Here is a 25,006-nt window from a genome sequence, read left to right as displayed (position 1 = left end):
AAAACCTAAGTCATTAAGTGTTATATAAACACAGGGAGTCAGGCTCCAAATGTCAGAGATCAGTATTAGCTTCTTAAGTAAGCCCTAGTATTTTTGCAACAAATGCATGATTACCAAACTATGGCAGATTACTGAGTCATCACATCACACACTTGTAAATTGTCTTACTTTCCAGACCAGATTATTTTGGACAACTAAGAGTTATATTATTCCTCATCTATATGTTACAGAACAGATAATTTAAAATAAAAAGGGACAAACAGGACTTCTTTTCATACTCAGCTCATTTTCATTTTAACAAATGTTTAAACAATATCCACCTTCTTCAAACTATTCTTCCATTCTTGCTTCCTGCACTTATTTATTTATTAACATTGAAAACTGTGATTCTAAAATGCAAGGTTTTAACTCTATGAATACTCAGCTCCAAACATTGAACAGTCAAGCAGAAAATAAGGTCTTTTGCAATATACAAGGGGTTTTAATATCACTTTTTTCCCTCTTTTTTGCAAAGGAAATACTAGGTGAATCCACAGTATTCATGTTATTATTGTAAAAGTATGCATCTGAATTTAAAGCCTGAACATGTTTAAATCCACTTACTCTGTTTTCTTTAACAGTGTACAGACAATTGGCTTAGTTGCTCTTCAGTGTCTGCTAGATATCCATGCTCATTAAGCCTTTTGTACCTCACACTGTGTAACTAACTCCTGTGCATTTATCTAGCTCTAGTTCAGGACTCCAATGCCCCTCTACAGCTGCAGGTGCAGTTCTTCACAGCAATGTGCCACTGCTGAAGGGAAAAGCCCAGGGCCTGAGCTGTGTAATAAGGCCCAAAGAGACACAGACAGCCAAGGAACACTCTCTTACCTTCAGGTCTTCTTTGGGCACTACAAAGACTCCTTGTCACAGATCTCAGTGTAAAAATTCTGACTTCTTCCCTATCCTTCCATACTGAAACATTTGTCTTTTCTACCAGTAGCCCAGTGCAAGGCAGGAGGGACTGCCTTCAATGGAGGGTGTAGGGCTGGGCAGAAGGCAAAAGCCTTATACTAAACAATTTGTATGCAGGCTTTATTTTTATTATTTCCACTTGTGCTGCTGTTAATAAAAAGCAAATATGCACCATCATGAACATTAAGAGGCCTGGAAGACACCACAGCCTTAAGGCTACAAAGTGGACAAAAGAGTTTTTAGGGTCTAGAAAAGAAACTGCAAATTACATCTATAAAGAGGGAGATCATTAAAGTCAAGCCTGTTCAAGGTAGCAAGAATGTCAATGAGAGAAATACTTCTACAAATTATTTGCTGTACAATCAGGTTTTGCTTGGGCAAAACAACTCTCCTTTCTCTCCACTGAGGAAGCACACATCAAACTCTAGGCTGAGAGCTCTTCCAAACAGTTGACAGCACGAGCAATTCAGATTGTCAGCAGCAGTATGTTTCATGTTACAGCATTTGCAAATAGATAAATTAAATTCATTCCAATAATTTTTAGTGGTGAGCTGAAGGAAGAGTATCATAAAATCAGACATTGTTTTGCCTGGTGTTGACAGCTCTACCAAGCTTTCCTTACTCCTGAGAGGACCAGAGCTCAGAGCATACAAGGCTGACAGCACTGCTGTGTAGGGCACAGACAGATTTGTTTCTGCACCTGGGTCTGAGCTGCCTGGGGAGTTACACATCCCCTGAAACATGGAGACTGTTCACAAGTGGAAGAAGTCCTTAGTTTTAATTCTAGTTATAATCCAAAGGGATTATAATCAACTTCATGATCTGTCTTTGACTAGAAACACTGTGATGGATTACAGGGTTTCAGCTGAAGGAAAAACTGAAAAGCAGAAATTCAGATCACTTTCTACTCAATTTCAAGAGCAGATCTCACAGCACTCCTTCTGCAATCATTGATTCATGTATTAGGATTTCCCTTGGACTCCAACCTGTTTGGTAAATAAGATGGATGAAGTTCAGTGAACAGAAGAGTATTTTATTTCATTCTATCTCCATTATTCAATGTGATGCCTCTGATCGTTAATGCCACCTCAAAAACCTGCAATTTTACCCCATTTTAAATTCTTCGTAAGTTTTTTCTGTGAAGTTTTCTGATGTACCATGTGAATGATCAACAGCCACCACTTAATTTACCATCAGGATGTAAAGTTGCATTCCCTTATCTCTAGTGGAGAATTAAGGTGCAGAGAGTACCTGTACCCAGTTATCACAGGGTGACACCAATGTGTCATAGAGGCATTCACAGCATTTGAACAAGCCAGTAGCAGCTTGTCTATGACACACGTGAATTCACTTTGGACTATTAATCCTGCTGCCCAAAGATAGATATGCTCCATTTGCTGGTGTTTTGGTTGTCCTCATAACTCAGTGTCCCCACAAACGTAAAGGGTTTATACACACTTGAGGAATCTGATTTAAAGTAGTTCCTTTTTTCTGAGTATATGGCACTCTATGGCACTTGGAAAGATGTTACTGATATCACATAACACACTATGTGACAATTCTGCAAAAACAACCTTTGGATTCAATGAAGAGAAATTAGAAGTCTGACCCCTCTCTTGAAGAAAGAAAAAAAAGTTATTGAGAGATGACAAGTCAAATTCACAGGAACTTGGCTATATAATTATATTAATTACTTTAAGCAGATTTCTAATAGTAGGTTAAATTTATCATGTGGCTTCATGTGACATAGCAGAGAATTTCCAAGGTGACTTTTAACTGCAGAGGCTTGCCTTTTCACTGTGAGATTCTCCAACAGATAGAGAAAACACCCTACATGCAATACACCCAGATATTTTCACCATATATACTCATAATGAATAAAACAACACACATTTGAGGGGTTGGAAATTACATTAATCTCTTAATTTATGATCATACCATCACTTCAATGCAAAAATAAAGGATTTGCCAAACTCTTCATATTAATTTGACTGTGAGCAACCCAAGTCACAAGGCTGCATAGTTAAGACCTCTTTCCAAAGGAAGCCATCATCAGTCAGCTACTAAAATTCTTACACATCATAAATACCATTTGTAGGGTTTAGCATCTGTATAAAGCACATAAGAGCTGTTTGAAAGCTGTTAGCACTGTGAGATACACAGTGCTGAAATAATGCTGGGCAGAACACAGAAGGGGTAAAAGAAGCTCAAGTTCAATCTGTGTTTCTTTACACAAATCAGCAGCCCCTGAATTCCTTTTTGGGTGTGTGGAACCCAGTGTAACAATCGTAATCCTAAGAGACAATCCATGGAAATTAAATCCCAGGCAAGCTCTGACAGAAAGGTGCTGTTTCAAATAATATAACACTTTTTAAAACAAGTATTTTTCCTGTAATTATTTTTCATTTATGAACTAATTTTTAAATATAAAAAACATATATTTGGGTCCCTCAGGATGATAAGGGAATATATCCTATATTATGATGAAACAAAGGTGATGACTCACTATCAGCTTCTGCAAGTATTTTTTTAAATTGGTTCTACTGATTAAAGGGAAAACAAATTTCCTCCAACCATCTGCTTTTCCTTCTATTGAATAAGATAAAACATTTGGCATATATTTGGGATACATAACTGCATTTATTAGAGTTTCATATTTTATTATGCAATTGATGTCTCAAAATTATGGAAAATGCTCTCATGTATCCTCCTGTTTTGAAAAGATACAGATTACATATATATGCAGACTACTGCTGCAATTGAATTTCTTTTCCTAATGACAATACAGTGATAAAGGTCAAATTAACTTCCATTCTTGTATGCTTTGTTATTTGTAAAATCATTTTGTCCTAGGGTTTTCTGAATAATAGTTTAAAAATACTCTTTAAATATTAAACATAGCAAAATACTGGTGGATTAAATGAGACCTAGTTTCATAATCATAATGCACAGTGTTTAGTGCACAATGTTTTCTTTGAGTGTGCTTAGTACTGGCTTTCAAGAGGATCCCTTGCATTTCAAAATAGACTCAGTTTCATTATCATAGATGTTTCCTCCTTTTGAAAACATTTAGTCATTCAGATATATATATATATTTTTTAATTTCCTGGATTCTAAACCCCTGGTGGGATAATCTCTTACCAATCCATATGGGGAAGGCAGTTTTGCAGATCAACAAATCCTACCATTATTTGATTTGATCTAAGAACAACTTAATTGAAACAACCAAAAGTCATTAGGAAAGGTTCTTAGGCATATCCTAGTTAATGTAAATGACAGCTTAAAATAATGAAAATTTTGTTATGACCAGTAGGTGACCCCATTCTCATAATAAGGAAATCCAGGATTTTCTTACGTGTACAGAGCATTCTGGTTGGCCACAGGTAATGGTTACTTTTGTACCGAAGAAATGGTCTGGCTACAGTGATACTGCATCAAACACAGCACACATATATACAGAGTATGAAAGGATGCTGCTACAAAAAAATCACATGCCATAAGCCAGGCAAAGGATTGAGGCACTGGAAATTCTCTTCTGAGATTTTATGTTGAAGGAGGTTTTCATTTCAATATATGCATCAAAAATAATTATTTGGGGTTATAAAAATAAAAATAATGAAACTGCATTGACTCATCGAGGAAAAAAATCCTGTGCAAACATGAAGCTTTTACTGCCTTTGCAACTAAAGCAAGTATTTAGCATTCAGCCAGCATAAGAGAGACTTATGACAGAGAAATTAATACGGTACTGAAATATACTCAGGACCACAAAAAAGTCTTTCAGATTCAGAGACCTTCTTGTCTCCAAATGTGCAAATATCTTACTGAAGCTGCTTCATATTTTGATTCTTCTGAACAAACTGTTTGTGAAAAAGTAATTTCCTACCTACAAAAAAAAGGATAGATTTTAGTACTAGGCTTTAAGCAGTCAAGTCTCCTAAATTCTCATTATGGACTTGAGGATATTTCTTAGTGGAAGGCAAGTTTTTTGGGGTGGAGAGAGAAAAAAATTAAGATTTTCTAATGCACTTTTATTTAAATCCTTCACGTTAGAAGGAATTGCATGTTTTTTAGCTTTATTTCAGAAAGAAGAGAAAACCTGTACTTTTAAAGAAGGGAAATACTGTGCCCTGAAAAATCTGCCAGTCAAAAAATCTGGTAGCTGTTCACTCTGAAATACAATCAATCATTTCACTCACAAAAGTGTCAATACCCATTGCAATTCACTCCTTGTCTTTAAACAGTTTTGTTGATACTTTCTGACAATATTCATACAATTAAGTTTTTCTTCAGGAATGTATACAGCAGGAGAATTTCAGCGTTCTGTTTACAAAAGCTCATGACCAAAAATACTTGCATAGCCTGTAGCATTTGCATACTCAAAGATGAGTCGAAACATGATCCCACAGTACATCCAAGCAACTGTATCTAACAGGATATGGACCACAACTATGAATTATCCCTGAATATCTACAAATTAAATTCCAGAGTGAGAATTTCATAGCTTTGAACTGACATATTCAACTCATAAAGCAAATAAAACCAAGAGCTAAAAGAAGCAATTAGCTTTCTGCAAATTATCCCCTCTGTGCAGGTATTTTTCTAGTATCTGCAAATCCCATGGTAACACAGGTAAGGTGTTTTGTGAGTTAGAGAAATTGATTGCTGCTCCCAAATAGTGAGTTTTTGTTCTTGAGATTGCAGCTAAGCCTTTCTAATATGCCACAAGTTGGAGTGTTCCACGCATGGAAATGATGAATCCACCCCTTACACCTTCACTGGTGGATTTTCTACACAATAGGCAACATGCTTACCAATATTTCTCTGGAATGTCTCCTTAATTAACAAAATCAGTTTGCCAATTTTTAGTTTATTTCCTAATCTGGACCAAACCACATCCTTTATGCAGACCAAAATAACCTGCATTCAATGTCCAGCACAAACTATTGTACCTTGTATGTGTCAAAATCTTGTTTATACTTCAAATTATTGAAAAAGCATTATTGTGATTACCCAACCAGATCCATAATTCTTTTAACTGGCATATCATACATATTGTGCTTTAGTAGTCCTCCACGAAATCCAATAATTACCCTAAAGTAATCCAAAAATTACCATAAAGAAAAAAATAGCCAACTATGGCTTAACTGCTCATCAATCAAAGCAATTCTACTTATTCTAGAGAAAGAGTATTTGGCACCAAATCTGCCAGGCCATCTCCCATGGAGTATGACTCAGGATGCAGAACACTTTCTGGGCAGTAAATTTACAAGTTAAGAAGGCTTCAGAAAAGTAACTACTGTGACCTGGTATTTTACTTCTATTTACTCCCAAATTATTACTGTTTTTTGTTTCCCAGTTCACTAATTCAGAATGGGTTCATGTTTCTAATCACACTGTAATCTTTCTGAAAAGCTATCAGAAAACAAGTTCTTAAAAAAAACAGAACAGTGCTCTTTAGGGCAGACAACTGCACATTGTGTTGACAAGACTCACAGGAGTTACTGAACACAAACTACTGTAAAATTGGAATGGTTCACAATCAGTTTTTCCATAGTCTACATTATCTTCTCTTCTTTCAAGCAGTAAAGGTTCTAATTCTGCATCTTTGTTATCCACCCTATATATCTATTAAAATCAGAGCCTAATAATAGCAAAAGAATAGTTCTCCTCATTGGAATAAGTGCAGTTGACAAGTACAGTCTTGTCAACAATACATTGCGCACACAATGGGATGAATTCTTTGTTCTATTTGTGTACCATGACATTCAAATCCACTGATTTTGCTTTTGTTAGCTAGATGAACAAAAAAATTAGTTTCTCATTAAAATGTACATTGGGTCATGAAGATATGCTGAGTTTAAAAGTTTATATATTCTTTAATAGAAATCACGATTCAGTGCTGCCTGTGAGATCACAGCTGGTTACTGTGAGGATGCTGACCGTGCTGCAAATAGAGGATTATTACTCTAGGTGAGGGGAAGAAACTGCAGGGATAGATAAGCTGTAATAAGGGGTAAAAATCCTGTTATTTGTGCAAAATCTGTAGAAAAAAAAAAAAAAGAGAAGAAAATAGACTGCAGGTAATACATACAGACAGAATTGTTTAATCACACTGTCCTCTACAAGGCTCATGCAAACAAAGAGTATCTGTGTTATGTTAAAACATCTGGGGGGGTTAGAGTTAGTGATAAAGGGTCAAACTCTCACTGTCATGGAAAAAGGTCTCACATTTCAGTTCATCCTGAAGGGTCTCAAGATTTCAAGGCAAGAAGTCACTTCTCAAGTTCAAAGAAAAATTAATTAGATTTAAGGCCATGTTAAACACTGAGAACAAAATGCAACCGTACCTATAATTCAAACCAAGGATTTCTGCAAAAAGATACACCTGGATAGATGTATATACACCATTTAATTATATGGTTTATTTCTCTATATGTATTCACCAGTTCATGTAAGTGTATGCAATTATAAAGGAAATCTTAAAAAATATCTTGCTCTATTACAGCTTGGAGATGCTTGTAAAAACTCAACAAATTTTTTCTTACTCTCTTTGAGTAGAACAGAGTTATAGATCACCTGCACTGACTCCTGATTATATCATCCAATCTGATGATCCACCAGTCTAGAGAGATTGTAAAGGTGGTATTTTGAATTCCCTGTCACTTCTGAGCAGATGATTATCACACAGAAGAAACTAAACTTCCCCAAGGGCAATGCAACAGATCATCTGCATCCATGTAATGCATCATTTTCCCTAGGGACAGAGAGTGATTGATCAATTGATTAACTGTAGTTATTAAAGCAGAATATCCACCCTCTGCCTTGTCACATCTCATTTACAATCTGGTTGTTGTCATAGGCAAAGCCCTTTTATATAAATCTTTGTTTCAAACACATATTTTTGTTATGGATGGGAGAATAAAAGTCAAAAGATAAATTACAGCAGCAGAATCCTAAACTAAACAAATTGAAGGAACTTTAGATGTAATTAACTGTGTTCATAGTATCAGTCACAAATTATATGGATAATCATTGCTATTGAAATCAGTAAAATCACCATTTTCTGGGAACGTGGTAACACAAAAGATCAAACTATAGTTCAGCAATGTGCTGCAGTTGCGTCCTGCATGGTCACTAAACAGATGTTATCTCCCATCAGTGTGAGCAGCTGAGGTCTGAATGCACTTCTTCCCTTTAATAAATGTTCTGAGGCTGAAAGGATCAGTACCAAAAACTATACAGAGAAGCAGATGAAGAACAAACTTGTCTCTGCTCTTATTTCACTTCCCCTGTTCCCATTTTCCCAATTTCTTCTTCTTGGTATCTTACATCCACCACAATTCATTGTCTCTTGTCCCACTTTTCATACAAATCCTTACCCATAGATTTCCTCTGTGAAGCTCAGAAACAGAAATCCTTTTCAGACACATTGCTATCGTCCATAAACTGTTATTTGTGATAATTACTCAGATAAAGGTTTCCTTTATGTCTGTCATCAGGGTGTCATTCTGTTGTATTTGTGTTCTTTTCTGTTCAAATGTGATCTTGGCAGTCAAACTCACTTTTCATTCAATAAAACCAGCGAGAAATATTTCCTTAAACTTTTAAGACTGTTCAAGGTATGATTGCATTTGCTATTGAACAGAAAAAGGCGGGCCCAAAACTCACTGATGACTGAGAAATTTCTAATGTTGCCAAATCACCTTTTCATCAATCTCTGTTTAATCGGGCCTTCCTCCCACACAATGTCTAAAGTGACTTGAGTCTGTGCCATGTTTTTGATAGGCTCACAAGCTCTCGCTTCTGAGATCTCATGGAGGTGATAAATTTTTATGTGTATTGTTTACTTTGAAATTTTGACAACAAATTCCAATGTCCCGTCCGCATATTCTAACTATATCCTAACAGACAAAAATAAACAAACTAATTTACACTAAATAAATAAGTTGAGAGTCCTTCCCAAGGATGAGAGGCAGAGTTTCTTTTTAGTGTCTATCAATTTAAATCACCCTTTTCTCACAATTAGGCATGTAAGAGTCAATGTGCAAATTACTACCAGCAGCCTGAAAAGTCCTAATTAGAAAGACAGCCCTCTTCTGCTAGCCATTAGTGATGAGAGCATCATGGAAAAATGAAATTATTTGAAAGAATAGTTAGCACCAAACACAGCCCAGATATTTTAACATTAGTCAAAGCCCACAAAAGTAAACCTAAAATCCAAATTCATCATTACTTTATGTTTCATTTGCTGACATGGCAAAGCCCATTGTAACCACTCCTCCTTTCAGTCAGAAAAAGGTACCAAAATATTTGTCTTAAAAAACCAAACACTTCACCTTATTTTCTGATTCTTTATAAGCAGACACAGACACCACTTCAGCAAAGAACTTTAGCTTTACATTCTACTAGAATCATCAACCACATAAAAAAGACAGTTTCCTTTTCCATCTGATAATAAGAAATAGTCCCACACAAGCCACAATACAATGTTCTCATCATACAGTGATTAAAAAAAAAAAAAAAATTCAAAATCATTGCATACAACCACAACTACCCAAACTGCATCATTGCTCCAGGACAGAACCAGTTTACCTCAGCTTCACCAGCAGAGTGTAGTAGCCTGCAAGAAGAAAGAAAATACTTTATCTTTGAAATTTCCTTTTCCATTCAGGCTCAGAAAATAAAAACAAAACAAAACAAAAAAAAGATAAAATACTCCAGACTATTTTACACAAGCTCCAAGCAACACTATAAGCAAAGAGTCTCTAGAGAGATTAGGATGGTTTTACTAATTGTATTTAACATTTTAACATTTTATAAATAAGCCATGGGGCAACTGAATCATCTTGTGAAATTACAGTGCTTAGGATATATTCCCAAAAGAATCAACATTTGAGTTTGGCAAGTTCTTTACTCGCATTGCCTGAGGCACCAATAGGTTTATCCTTCACATGGCTGGTGCTGAGATTTCTCAATATCCTATAAAGCCCATGACGCCCTTCAAGAAACAAAAATCAACCTGCTCTTGCAAAGTAACTTTGTCTAATGCAAAAAAACCGAGATGAAAACTATTTTTTTCTTCTTCTTTTGAAATTGTAAGCAGCAAAATTGGTGGTTCACACTGTTTAAATTGGGGTAAAAATCCAGGCTATGAGGGAGAGGGTGGCTGAGTGAAAATCTGTATTAACCTGCAAACTTGATTCACCTTTGCAGACAGAAATCCTTTAGGTGATACAGAGCTCTATGAAGGAAGAGAATACTAACAAAGGGGAAAGATTAAAATTATGCAAGCATGATGGCAAACAGTTTCTGTGGAACTAGAAGAGGTCTCAGGCATGGTAATACGACAAAAACAAGTAACACCAACAAATAAAGCTTATTATTACCCACAACTTACAGCCTGTAAGTGTCATGGTGAGAAGAGAATGAGTTAAAGATATATGGTGGATGAAGGATTTGGGAAAGACCAAGCTATGTCTTCATCACCAATCTGAAGGCTTGTAATTAAGGAGATCTTTTCCCTGGAAAAATCAAATAAAGGTTTTATTTTTATCATATTCCATTTTGTGAGGGAACAAAACAGTTAACAGTCGGGCAGAACAGTTACACAGCTTCTTCATTGACCAGATGAATACCCTGGAGCAAGTAACATCATCTGTGCACTTATCAATAAACAAAATAGTTTATTGCAAGTCCCTTGAAGCAGAAGCTGCGCTGTGTGTGCCTGTACAGCTCCTCGGTCAGCAGTCTGACACAGTCATGGCAGACCAACGTGGTTCATCAGGAGCAGTGAACACAGAACATGTGGAAACTGAGCCCAAGGCTTTCAAATCACTCCAGCAGTGAGAGGTCACAATTTTAGCAGATCTCTTTTTTTTTTTTCCTACATAACTAAAGAGGTTATAGTTCAAGAGATGCTAAAAGATTCTTTCAGACAGAGCAGTTTGAGAGATTTTGTTTGATTCCAAAATGTTCATAATACTACAGGCTGCTAAAAGGATATGGGGTGATTCATGTCAGCAGAGGTATGTCCCTCAGAAATCAATGTTACTAGAGAAAGGAAACAAGGAAAGAATTTCAGATGCCTATGAGTTGCCTTTCACCAGCACAAGACTTTCATTTCCAATATCAACAATTAACCCCAAGATAAAGAATTTCTGTTCCAGTGCCTGGTTATTTCCTCATCTTCCCCCCATCCCTATTTCAATAGGGTTGATTCTTCACTTTTCAAGCCAAACCAGGTACAGTGACAAGAAAATACAAAATGTACAATATGGAATGTCACTTACTTGTGAAGACTGGCTGTCAGCTCAAGAAATAGGGCAGAATGGTGAGAGATGTTTTGAAGCAAACAGAGCTTTTTTTTTTACTCCAGTGGGCCAAGACTTCAGTCACTGTTTGACTGTCCTTTCAAAAAAGGATCCTTTAAGGAGAAGGATTCTATAAGAAAGAGTAGAAATTTAAAATAATTAAAAGCAAGAAGGCACCTCACTGTATTCATGAACATGTTAAACAGCCCTTATGCAAAGTCCGATTGTTTGGTCTTACAAACCAAGAAAATAAATACAGTTTCCATGTTTATTTACCCTTTTTTATGATAATTTTTATGACAAAGAATTTGGTATTAAGTACCCAACAGAGTAGATGATCAAAAGAGGTAATAGCTTCCCTAAAATTCTTCTTCTCAGAATACATTTTAGCTGGAAGATAACAAAAATAGAAGCAGAGTCACAGATGGGGGATTGTATTTTTCAGAGTCATTGGTCCAAGCTGATTTGAATTCAGATGTGAGCCAAACATGCCTATCTCACATCCCCTATCTTACTGATAGCTGGAAAAAGATGCAGAGTGGAAATAACATGACCTTATAAAATCCTGAATGGAACAAGGGAGAAGGACAACATCTAGCAGAAGTGAAAAAAATCTGTGAAAATTAAGGCAATGGCTGGGGAATGTTTAAACACTCTTTGGCCCTAGGGCACAGATAAGTAATCAGTGAAATAAACTACAATTTAGTCACAAGTAATGGCAGAAATGTGCAACACTCAGCACAATCTCCTGAGCTTCAGCCATTGTTAACTGAAGAAATTTGAGAAGCTGACTTTACTTTGGGTTTGGGGCTTTTTTTTGCCACAGCGGTACCTTCTCAGAATTACTTGGAAAGACAGCTTTTCCACATATTGCCAGACAGGTATACCAGTGGTTCTCTGGGACTACAGAAATGAAATACCTAACCTGTCTCATTGCATTTGAATTTTGCAAAAATTTCATATGCACTCATCTCTCTAAAACTGCCTTTAAACTATCACAGGTCCACATAGTGTGAAGCAATCACATTTCTCTAACATAAAATAACAATCACCTAAGAAAATATCATGAATAATGAGAAGGCATTCCTACTTGGAGTGTCAGGAGCATGTGTGCTCCTCTGTGTCTGAAACTTCTTTTGCTGTCAGATATTCAGAATACAGTTACACTACATTGTAATAACAGAAGACAATTTGATGAGGTTCTTTCATTCAAAGGAAATTAATTGGATATCAAAGGTTACAATGCAACATATTCCTTTTGGAATGAATTCCTGCTCTTTTCTGGTTCTGTGTTTTCTGTCCACAGTTTGAAATAAGCTTTCTTGAATATCTCAGGTCTGTAGACAATTCTATAGGTGAAAAGAGTTACAGTAATCACTTTGTTACGGTTTTACTGTCTGCAACCAAAGCATTTTTAAAATTACATTTGTGAAATCTTAATTCTTTAAAGATGGAATAAGCATTGTTACAAGTACTTAATTTGAATGAAAGGCTGCAGAAGAACCCTGGGTTAGCAGAGAGAAGTGCAAGTAAATAATGTTCCCACACCTGGCTCAAAGCCTCCCTCCCTGCTTACCTTCTCCCTACTGCTTGTCAAAGGCAACAACAGTAAATAACTTTCCAAAACCGGCTTCCCTAATTCCCTGAATTAGAGAAAACATGCTGATCCTTACAAGAAAAACACAATGCAACACATATCACTAATCCACAAGTATCTGCAGAAGTTCAGGGAGAAGGGGAAAGGGCACCTGGGAAATGTTGGATGGGTTGATACCCTTATTCACGAGGGTGACTCACACCGATGGAAAGTTCTATATACCCTCAGCAAAATCATTCTCTTAAGAAGCACATACAAAATGGAGCTTCAGATAGCTTCCTCAGTGCCTTGAAAAGCACTTTTCCTACATTAGTGTTCATTTAAGTGCATCCAGACATGCTGATAACAAATTCATTGTGTACATGTTTCAAGTAAATGGCACAGCCAGACCATACATAGCTTGACAATATATCTGTTTTAAGAAGCACTTGGTAAACTGCTGCTTTCCCAGAGCAGTTGATTGTTACAGACATGCTCCCTACTTTCTAAAATTTTAATAAATGTCACAATTGATATTAAAATGGAACATTACTTGCTTTCTAGCTGTCCCAGTCACTACTAGTGGTTTTTAATATTATAACAAAGCTCTTTCATCACTGAGGTAAATGCCTTTCTAGTAACATATGCCAGGATTTTCCCTATTAAAACACAGAGTTTAGGATGATTTCTGTTTGCAGGGGTGCCTGAAAATAACGTCTCCTTTTTTTTTTTTTTTATTCTTTAGTGGAATGGGATGTCTTTGCTAACAATCCATGAGAGAGCAGCAATTACTACCTATAGGGCTTTTTGTTCTCCCAACCCAAAATATCTCTCTTCTGATGCATCACAGATAGGCTACTGCTGGGAATCTATTTAAGTATGATTTAAAAAAGGAGCTGGAAAAGGAAAAACTGGGTAAACATGGCAGATTGTGCATTTATGGTACTTATAAGATGATCTTATCCTCACTGCAATACAGCCATTACATGGATTATGCCTGAAGTGAGGCAACAAGGTCTGTTTCAGAACTGCATTATCTAAAGTACCATAAGGCATTTTCCTCCTTTTACAGCTTGTGATGAAAATGGCTGAAATATTTTTTTCTCTACCCATACACCCAGATAATGTGTGTACTTAATACTTCAAGAAGATGGTAACTGCAGTTTAATATATGATGATGTTTTAATCTACATTAAATATTTTAATAAACCTACAGTCTTAAATAGATCTCTGGGACAGACAAATTAGCATTTAATCACACAGTAACCCAACAAGCCATTCTGTCTTAAAACACACAGACAGAAAGAGGGGGCTAAGATTTAGCCAAGTATGTGTTATATATTTAAAATATCACTAAAATACAAAGCTTGGCTATAGTACACAACCTCCAACTGAATCAGATACAAAAAAAAAAAAAACAACAACTTAGTAAAAGATAAGCATGGAAATAAATTAAACAAATTATTCTAAATATCTGGCATATTGACAACACTGATTTTCTCATATGTTTATATTTTTTAAACTTCAATAGCAGTTAAGAGTACAGATATTTCTAGCACTGAAATTAACTTTTTATGGCTATATATTAAAAATGTCAGATCAAATGTAAAAACTCTTCTGAAGCACTTGCTAAACAATCAGGTTCATAATATGGGCTGCTGGTTCTGGGCATTTTATGTTCTATAATGTTGAGATAAGAATGGGGTTGAGACACAGGAGTAAGGAATATATATTCACAGCACTTCTAGTCTCCAAAACTGTAAGAAAGCCATTTCAGCACACAGCATATCATGTTTGATGTGTCTTAACTCCTCTGAAAACGCCCAAGTCATGAAAGCATTTTACAGTAAGTGTTAGATGAAGAGAGGGAGAGATGAACAGCTATGTGAAACTGTTCAGCACATGGAATGCGTTCTGGGGCAGTGGCATTATGGCTTCTTCCTGAATTTACCTCTACAGTTCTCTCCTGGCTTACCTGAGCCATACAACTCAGCCATGATCATGTTTTAGAGAGAGGAAAACAAACTGAGTAGAGGTGCTGACTGAAACAGCATTGCCAGAAAGAGATTCCCACACAGAAAACAAACAAACAAACAAACAAACAACAAAAAAGCCCCTAAACCACACAAAAAACTACCAAAATCCAAACAACTTATCCCTCTCCTATTAAAAATACAGTCTACAAAACTACTTAGTGTAAAATTGTTATGTTTCATGAGAAAAAGAGTAACTATAAACAGCATTCCTAGGCTTTGTGAGCTGATGTTTTGTTTTCTGAAATGTTCACTTGAAAGCAGATTTAAGTCAGCCCTCATTATCAGACGGCCTGTGAGTCACAATGTGCATGTAGGGCAGCACAGCAATAGGTTCAAAATCCCCAACTCAAAACAAACAACAGTGCAACAACAATGCAACAACAGAAAAACAAACAAACCCACAAGCATTACAATAGCATGCCAGTATACAGCCTGAGGAGGAAAGCTAAAACTAAAATGGATTGAGAAACCAGTGCTTTTCATACCCATGAGTTGCTCAACTTTCTGCTATACTGCTTCTATAGATAACATAATTTCCAGCATAGTCCAATTGATACACTGCAGAAAGACCAATATATTTGTATTTGCTGAAATGGAAGACTCATATTGAGGTGAAGAGACAATAATTAAAAGAGAGTCATCTGGAGGTCAGGCAGAAGTAATCAAGCAGGAAGATGATGCTACATTCACCTTCTATTGTATGAAGTCCACACTGCTGTAACACTTTCACCTGATGGACCAAGGCAGTGTCTCACTCTAATAGATTATTTCATGGCTGAAAAAGAAAACTCCAACTTCTTCAAATTGTTTCAGGATCATTAAGACCCTGAAAACCAGAAACAAGACTAGAAAGTGAAGCATCACTGGAGATGCAGTAAGTGCTGACATTACTGATGGTTGACATCACTAAACCTTCAGGAACTGGGGAACCCCAATTCATCTAAAAACACCTCTTCTCACAGAGGCTACAGCAAAATTATCAAAAGAAACTCACATATAATCTATGATGCTTTCCCTACTGATAAAGTAGATGATAATTTATTTTGAAAGGGGGACAACTGTATTCATAGCTAAACCTTCTGTATCACAGAAAAGTATGGAAAGGTGGCAAGAGAGTCAATAGAATCTGTTCTTTTCTATTTGTACTCTAAACTAAGTTTTGTAGACTAAGAATAAACCAAGGGGAAAGGACAATAACTTGCCGATGAATGTACTGCTCATTATCTGGAGTTTTTACAGATTCCTATATTTTATTCCCTAAAGAATACAGGCTTACATACACAGCCCAAAATATCTGCAGTTTCAGCCTCACAAAAGATGAAGAAGTCACCTAATCATATCTGCAAAGAACAAGTGTCCTTGCCATACAATGCTATACTGAAAAAGAACAAAAAACCATAAAAATAAATTTTGTGACTATTAACTGGTAAGTGCCATCTCCCATCATTAAATCCAAACCTAGCCTGTGACAATGGCCCACACCAAGCACAAAAGCACAGTGCAGCACAGTGAGCAGGGCTGCCTGCAGCAGACATGGAAAACCTGGCAAAGGGAAAAGTCAGAAACCACGTCATTTCTCAGCCACTCTTCTGTGATGGATGGGGAGAGGCTTCATTTGCAGCACCCTGTCTGAAAACAGACTCTCTCCAAAGAGATAAGCAAAACTTACACTATTATTTAAAAATACAAACAAACAAAAACCCAAAAACAAACAGAGAAACCATCCAGATGAGACAAAAGTTTATTAAGCATACCTGTGGTCGACACCTGTATAGAAAAAATGACCATGCAATGAGTCATGCATCTCATTTAATTAAAATGGACTTTCTCTGCTGAAGGAGGCTGTCATTGATTGGAAACAATTGTACCACCATCATCCCACTAGCACAAGAGAGACATTTAAGACATAGACTACAGGAAGGGAAGGTTGTAATGGATTTCATCTGCATGTTTGAGCACCTCAGCCTCTACTATAAATTAATTTTCCTCAAACCATTGCCATTGGAAGACAGGTTGTGCCCCTGCTCTTTCTCTTTAGTTGGAGGAATAGGCACAACCCCTTTGCTTTGAGATTCTCGCTCCTGGCTACTGTCACAACCCCTCCTGAGTGTGATTGGCATGAAGGGCCCTACACACTTCAACCTTTCCTTCCAAGTGCTGCTGTAAACACAGAACAGCTTTCACTTTAGCAATAGCAAGAGGTCAGTGCAGTGTTGGGATTGCTGAGGTTACCTATGAAGGAGATTTCTCTCTTCATTTATTTCATTTCTCAGTTGAATTGAATTTTCTGATTAATTACAGAATATTTGAAGGAAATGAAAAACAAAGAAATCCTGTATCAAGTTTATTTTTAAATAATAATGCTACTTGACTTTAGCAATGCAAATCTGATTTTTTCCATCTGATTGTATATGGAAACAGTGACCAACCAAAATTTAAAATAGCTAGATACTCTCATAACATTTTTCCAAAGATACTGAAAAGTGTTTTGCATAAATTGAGCAATGTGCAGATAACCTGGTAATGCTTGAGTAATAATGCACTATATTTATAGGCAGTTTTTGAACAATGAGACCCCAGATATGCTATTATCTTTACTTTCCAATAATTTGCCTCCCTTATTCCTCTATTGCAAGTGGATCGTTTCCATGAACTCATTTGCATCACAAATATAAATCTTTTCTAGTTAAAGCTTTCAAATCACTTCTGCTTTGTTCTAATATTTCCTAAGAAAAAGCAAAACAAATTTGCCTAGTGTTCTGTATTACAAAAACAATGCATTCAGTCTACAAATCTCAAATGAAGGTAGTTGTCAATGAACTGAGATAGGCATTTTGAAAATCTTTTAAATTATTTTCACATTTAAAAGCACTTCACAGTCAAATCTAATGGCTCCTGTTTACCAAAGATAGCAGTGACTCAATCCATGCTGTCTCTGCAGATTCCTGAAGGCTGCTCCATATCCTGTCACTGCTACCCTTTGATAGGGCCTTCTCCAAGAGAGAAAGGTATTTGCTAAATCTACTGTAACCTTTCTAGATGAATGAGTGTAATGCTTATATAGGAGTTAATTCCATATTGTAAACTTGGAGAAAACAGCATAACCAAGAATGATATCCTTTGTATTTTACTAAGTGTACAATTTGCTAAGTATTTAGCTGTTCATTCCTGTATCTCAAAGCATGGCCCTTGTGTAAACCAGGACATAATGACAAATGATGAGTTCACGGGACATTGAAGATCTGAGCTTTAGGGTACTAAAACAAGAGCAAACACAGACCTTGATTCAGCCATATTCTCATGAAGGAGGGAAAAATGCCCCAGTGTCCCCGTGTTCACTGGAAGAACAAACTCCCCCGAATGCTCACCTGTCCCACAAGAGAACTGCAGACTGCCTGCCAAGCTCCCAGCTGCCTGTCCTCACTGACTTGTCTTTTCCTCAACCCTGAGTTCTTACAGTACATGCAAAAGAAAAAGCCTTGAGAGCCTGGTAGCCCTCCATACAATAACAAAAGCACTTTCCAAACACCAAGATTTAAAAGGGAGCACTACCATTCTCTGGTAGCTCCCCTAATAAAACCCTTTAACACAAACTCCCTCTGTCCCAGAGGTTATTTGTTACGGCACCCGGGGCATGGTGGCAGGACTGACTGACATTTCCACTACAACATATTTTTGCTAAGCTACACGACAACAAAGATACCGCTTAGAACATAAACCCAAAAGCCAGGAGAACTCAACAAACAAGTCAGGTGCATTGTCACAAGTCAAGAAACAAGGAAGGGCAAAGCCTGGGCCCTTGCAAGGAAACAAGACAAGGGGGGCAGGAAAGGGAGCTCAGCCCTCTGAGTTCCTGGCTCATTCATCTTCCAGCTCCTGTTTGTGAAAAGGTGCCCTTAGAACCAGGAAAGAAAGAGCTGCAGATAGCATTTTTGACCGCCAGGCTCTTTGCAGCCTGACTCTCAGGCAAGAGGGCAGAAATCAGAGCTGAGCGGGTGAACGCTGCTGGGATGTGACACAACCAAAAATGAATGGATGTAACATTAGAACTTTTCAGAAAATTCCAATATATTCAGTTGTTTTCATTAAACTTACCTTGCAGCTATTGCATCTTAAATTTGGTGGTACTAACAACCTGAGAGTGAGAATGATTACCAGCCCACTGAAACTAACTTCATCCATTTCCCTGTCTAAACAAAGTGCAATGCAAAAAAGGTAATCAAACAAACAACCTTAACTGTGAAAACAAAATTGGATTTTTAAAATACTGTCATTTTTATTAATCTGAGGTGATATTACTGAGCTGAAGATTGCCCCTTCATTTACAACAAATGTGTTTTTTCAAGTTAACTTTCGCTGCTTAACTGAACAAAGAATTATTAAAAAAATCTGCTGTATTTCAGACAAAAGCTATTTTTTACCATGAAGTCATAAAACCCCATGAAAGAAGTTTACAATAGGAGCATTGACATGCCCTTAACTGCAGCAGCACCAGGTAAGGCAAATGTAATGAGGAAAAAATTTCAAAGATAAGAATCAAAGCATTTTATCAAGGTTGTTCATCCTATTACAATCTCCACTTCTACAAACCTTTTAATGCAGAAAGTCACCTGCTGGACAGAAAGCTGTTGCTATGAATCTGTATATAAAAGCATTTTTCAGTTACTGTCTGTACCTGAAATGCCAATAGGATATCTTCTGTGGAATTCCATTTTAATGAATTTTGGCTTAAATGATGGTTCTAAAGTAGGTTGAGCTTGTCAATTTTTCTCTGGGTTTTTTGACATACAAAGCTGTGCTCTATGTAATGATTAAAGTCACATTCTGCTCTCAAAAATACCATCAAAGTGAAACCACTGAAATGTCATATCTTAGCATAGGTTTACACTGCTGAGGCCCAAATCAGAATCTGATGATTGAGCCCTTGAATGTTGCTGTTGGTCTGACCTTGGAAATACTGAGAATAAGCTAAATAGAGCCAAGAGTACTTTTATCTGAACAAATACACATTTTAAAATATTTTCAAGAAGAAAAGTGAAAGCTATTTTAATGCACAGCTAAACTGAAAAAATAATTTTGAGAATTCAAAATTATCTGAATAAATTAAAAATTTGACTGTTATCTCCTTTCAATTCTGTTTGAGCTTACTGATATGTAGCATAATCTCACAAGAGTTAATAGTGTCAGCAAGATCCCATTGGATTTGTTTTTACGGAGATATAGACATATTAATTAAAAACAGATTAAACCACTGCAGATCTCATTTCACTGAGCTGCAGAACAGCTACTGAAATATTTCTGAGAATTACTGGATGTTTCTTATTTGTAAAACAGAAGTAAAGTTTTCCAGCAGATTCCATTAACAAACACCACACAAAAAGTATCACTGATTTATGTATTTGGCTCTACTCACTTGTTTCTCAGTATGAGGCAATGGTGTCTGGAAAATTTGATGCACACAATGAAATTATCTCTTCACCTAGTTGTCCTTTAAAGGAAATAACTGGACTTTCTAGGTTTTCTATGTATCCACTAAAGGAAATGGATGAGCCAAACATTTGTGCTCATATAAATCCCATAAGTTATATCTATTCAGGAGTGAATAATTTTTAAAGCTTCTCTAACAAAACGTGAAAGATTTTAATGAAAGCTCTTCACCTCCATAATTTTGTTATGAAAAGGGTGTTCTCTTACTCTTATATCACTTGTGAATTCAGAAGCCTGAAGGCAGTGTTTCTTCATTTATGTCAACATATCTAAATCAATGTTTAAAGAGTCAAAGATTTTTTGCTTGGATAAAGAGACAATTTTAGCCAAGGATATTAATCCCAAATTCCCAGATACTAAGCTAAGCATTTTTCTGTAAAACAAATTAGTAAAAAATGCAGTTTCATGATTCTATGTGAGGGAATGGTTCAAACAACTTTTTTTTTTTCCCCATAGGAAATATTAAAATGATATATAAATTTCAAGCAGAATTAGCTCAGCTTGAAATACTGCAATTGCAATATTGCAAAACACTATTTTTGAGTGAATGTGATATTTTTTTTAAGACATCAGTAGATCTGGAGTGTCCTCCAGGAGCTCTCAGAAGTGCAGCTCACCATCCCGTTCTGGCTCTCCGCTGATATCCACTGGCACCTGGACCATTTGTATAGTGCCAGGGAGTGCTGACGCTTGTGAGAGGCCACTGATGCTTCACAGATATTTAAGGGCTCTTTTTGTGCTCTGGTTCTCATGGTTGCTTTTTAATCTGGTTTAAATCTCTGAGCAGAGAGCAACGAGGAGTCCTGTGGGACTTGGCAAGAAGCATGTCTGAATGCTACCACACCAAGTGGCAGGTGACTGGCAGAAATTCCAGGATATGTGTGTGTACAGTTACAGGCAGAATGCCCAAAGCATTGCAAACCCAAAGCAAAGGCCAAATTTTCCAAACTTTAACTCTGCATATCATTATCTATTTTGAAAACACTTCATTCTCCAAAGAACTTGTATTCCCTTACCAGTGTTCTCTGAAGCTGTTCCTGACATGGAATATTCTCTGCAACATCACACCCCTTCCAAGGACATGGTAGCAAATAATGAAGAAGGCTTTAATTAAGATTTCCCCTTAGCAACAAACTAGCCAAGAGCCAGCTGCACCATACTGGCTTTCCATGAACTTTGCTGAGAGGAAGACATGCCAGCAATGTCAAATTTAGGCCAAAGTAGAAAGGAGAGGCTTAAGGGAATTAAGAGTGCATCCTGTATTTCTGAAATATATTTCTTGCTCATTCTGTACCCAAAAGAACTTTCTAGAATTTGCTGACAATACTTTTTCTCACATGGGCTATTTCAAAATTCCATTGATTTTTTTCCCCCCTCCTTCTTTTTCGTTTTTTACCTTATTTCTTACTTATCCCATTTTCTTCCGTCCCCTGAGGCACTTTTTGATACAAAAAGGAATCCTGCAAACAGAGAAACCTGACACGCATCCACAAACTTGTATCATTTACCATAAATAAATAGAACTTCTATTATGGATCACAAAAAGCAAAGAATAAAAAATAAAAACCTTATAATAATTACTTTGTCCTGAAATTGATAAGTAAAAATATGAAACAGGTTACACACCACACCAAAATGGCTAGCAGCAAATGTATTGCAAACTCATTTACATTGATTCTTCACAGGTAAGGAAAAATCTGGCTGAACATAACAGGGTCCATTTCAGTGCCTGTTTGAGGACTGATCTGCAGCTTAGTAGCAGAATGCAGAAAAGGGTACAAGACCCCAAGCAGAAAGAGAGATGCCCCATGCCTGTTGATATATTTTATATATTAGTAAAGGCCTGTATGCACAAACCAGCCTTTGAAATAAGTCGTGATATTAAAGGCTAAAGTCCTTGAAACCTTCCTGCAGAAGAGAGAGTAAAGCAAAACAATATTCTTGTGTACAAGGGAAAAAATGTAAACTGTGTGTGTTAGCCAATAGTAGCTTGCTCTGCCCGTGGACCCTGTAGAACCCTATAAAAGGTGTGCTAAAGATAGAAATAAACAGCATTCACCATTATTTCTGTGAAGAGTGGTGAATAGCTGGCAGAGCTCTCAATACATGCCACTGTCTCTTTGGGTTTCATTCCCTTATGGATAAAACTCTTGGCCCTAAGTTCAAGGCACCAGCTGATGCAGCTCGATTATCAGACAGAAACTTTCTGACCAAAGACAACAGCAACCACAGAGAAAAAATCCACCTCCCTGAATTTGCACCTGCACTTTTGTCCTTATCATTACCCATGACTGCCAAAAATCCTGCATGTGCAGCAAAGGTCCTGTGCATGAGCACCCTGGGCAAGCACATGACTGTGGGAGAGCTCTCTGCAAGCACAGCACATTTCAGCATGGACAACTTGCAGGTGTGCTTCACAAGATGAAAGTGTTTAATCATATGCAAGTGTTTAATATCACTTCATAGAGAAACTTAATAGTGATAAATTTAATCCTGTTTTCTGAAGACCATAACAGCCTTATTTTGTTTCTAAAAAGGTCAACAGTTGGAAAATACTATAAGAAACCAGGAAAATACAGAATGGCGTGTCCCTCCAGCAGGACATTTTGTCTAAAAGCAGAGGGAGGAATTATGTCTGAAGACTGCATTTTCTTTTAAATCTACAAAATCATACCTGTCCATTACAGCACAAAGTAATCAAGTCCTATTTGAGCCTATTCCAATTTCATATCTCCACCATACCCTCTAACAGGGAATTCCACAATTTAATTACCAATTTGGGAAGAAAATATTTCCATTTTTTGGTTTTAAATCTCTTGCATAACAATACACTGTCATCCTTATATTGCAAGCACAAATAAAAATGCTACCTTTCCTACACTATTTGTCAGTTACTAGACCTTTACCACAACCCCAGTCTTCTCTTTTCCAAGGAGAAATTACAGAGCACTTTAATTGCTCCTCAACAAGAAACCCTTCTCTGTCTACTATTGTTCTTTGTAGCCCTTCAGGTTCCTCTGGGAACTTTTACCACTCTTGTCTTAATATTCAAGATAACAATGCAACCTAGATTTCAAAAGGATTGCATTCATTATTTTATCTTATTTTTTTCCCAGGATGTTTTATAAAACTGTATTTTCCTCTTTAGATGGTGCTGAGGTGACAGTTTTATTGAACTAATCACAATAATGCCAATATCTCCCTCCTGAATAGCAACTACTGAATCAAAATGCATATTTAAATACATTAGTTCCTTTCCATTTACCAAAATTGAATTTCATCTGCCATTCACTTTCATAAAAACATGTTTTACCTGTTTAGAATCAGCTTTGCTTTTGAGCATTCAAACACATTTAATTAATCAACAGCCTGTATCTCACGCCTAATCAGCCCTTTCCAAGGTTATTTACAAGCCTGCTGGATACAACCAGCATCTGAGAAGCCAGATTTAAAATCCTCCCTTCAAAATTTAGATTTCCAAATATCAGTAACACCCTTACAGCAAAGGTACAAAGCTTCATTTGGGGTGTCTTGACTAGAACTGAAAATCTTTCTCAGTTTCTAGAGATTTTATTCTGCATGGGATTTTAAATGTGAGAGCTAGTGAAAAGCAGGAAATGTTTTCAGAATGATTCACTTCAGCAGAACCAATCTGGATTTGAACTGTTCATGATTTATTACTAATTTTGTGACTTTTTAAGCATATTTGCAAATACTGACTTTTTCTTGTTAGTAATTTTGTTCTTTGTTTTATCAAAGAAAAATATATTTTATAAGAAATTAACCCATAAGTGAAGAAGTTTCCTAGAAAATGTCATATGATCTAATTATAGCAACCAATCCACTGGTTTGAAGAACTTTATAGCTCAAATCATAGCTTTTAATATCCAAAGCACACACTGAGTAGACATCACAGATTCTCTGTCCCTATGTCTGCAAAGGGAGTTAAGTTTTTTTAAGTTCACCATAAAATATTTAATACTTAATTTAATTATTCTTAAACAAAAATATGCATTATGGAAAATATTATCTTAAATTAATCTAGCCAACATCAACCACCACTCAGCTCTTTGGCTGCTTCAATGGCCTGTATAACCTGCTCAGTGGCAGACAATTTCTCCAAATACAGAATAATATCTATTATACTAGTTTGGTACAGAAGAATGAAAAAGAGATGTGGAAGAAGAGAGCTTCATTTCAAAGTTTTCAAAGTGGAATCTTTCTGGTCAGTGTCTGTGCAGACTGCAGTCACCTCACAGAGATTAAGGCTGACATTAGATGTTCCTTCTCAGAAACAACTGGGGATAATCATATCCTGCTCCCAAAAAATGGGAAACAAGCTGATGATGAAGGTAACAATCAGAAGTGGCCATTTCTAACCCTGTGGCCACTTAGAAATCCTGTCTTGACAGCAAGCCCTACCCAGAATAAATGTATTTTATTGTTAATAGTGATTAATTCTCACAGTCCTTATTTTATTATCTCTTCAGCAGTTACGTTGCCTTGCCCAATGCCCTAATTTTTCCTCACTCATAGCCACTTAAAATAAGCTTTTTGAAACTTGTGAGCTTGCTGAGCTGAGGAGTTATTTTTCTTTTGAATGTGTATGCTTGTCTGGCATTTCTAGCCAAGCTTCTACA

At 36.6% G+C, this 25,006-nt stretch overlaps 1 long non-coding RNA gene across 1 annotated transcript; it reads right to left on the bottom strand.

The window, feature by feature from the left end:
- Positions 1 to 8,972: 8,972 nt before the first annotated feature.
- LOC117244810 lies at positions 8,973 to 11,388 on the bottom strand. The gene is made up of 3 exons (XR_004498592.1): positions 11,247 to 11,388; positions 10,355 to 10,478; positions 8,973 to 9,577 (listed from the first exon to the last, which is right to left on the bottom strand). It is a non-coding gene; the product is annotated as an uncharacterized LOC117244810 (long non-coding RNA).
- Between the last annotated feature and the right edge of the window lie 13,618 nt (positions 11,389 to 25,006).

The sequence above is a fragment of the Parus major genome, chromosome 8 (genome assembly GCF_001522545.3).
Source record: "Parus major isolate Abel chromosome 8, Parus_major1.1, whole genome shotgun sequence".
NCBI lineage: Eukaryota > Metazoa > Chordata > Aves > Passeriformes > Paridae > Parus > Parus major.
The sequence above is the reverse complement of the archived record's forward strand: the minus strand, read 5'-3'. Positions and strand labels throughout refer to the sequence as shown.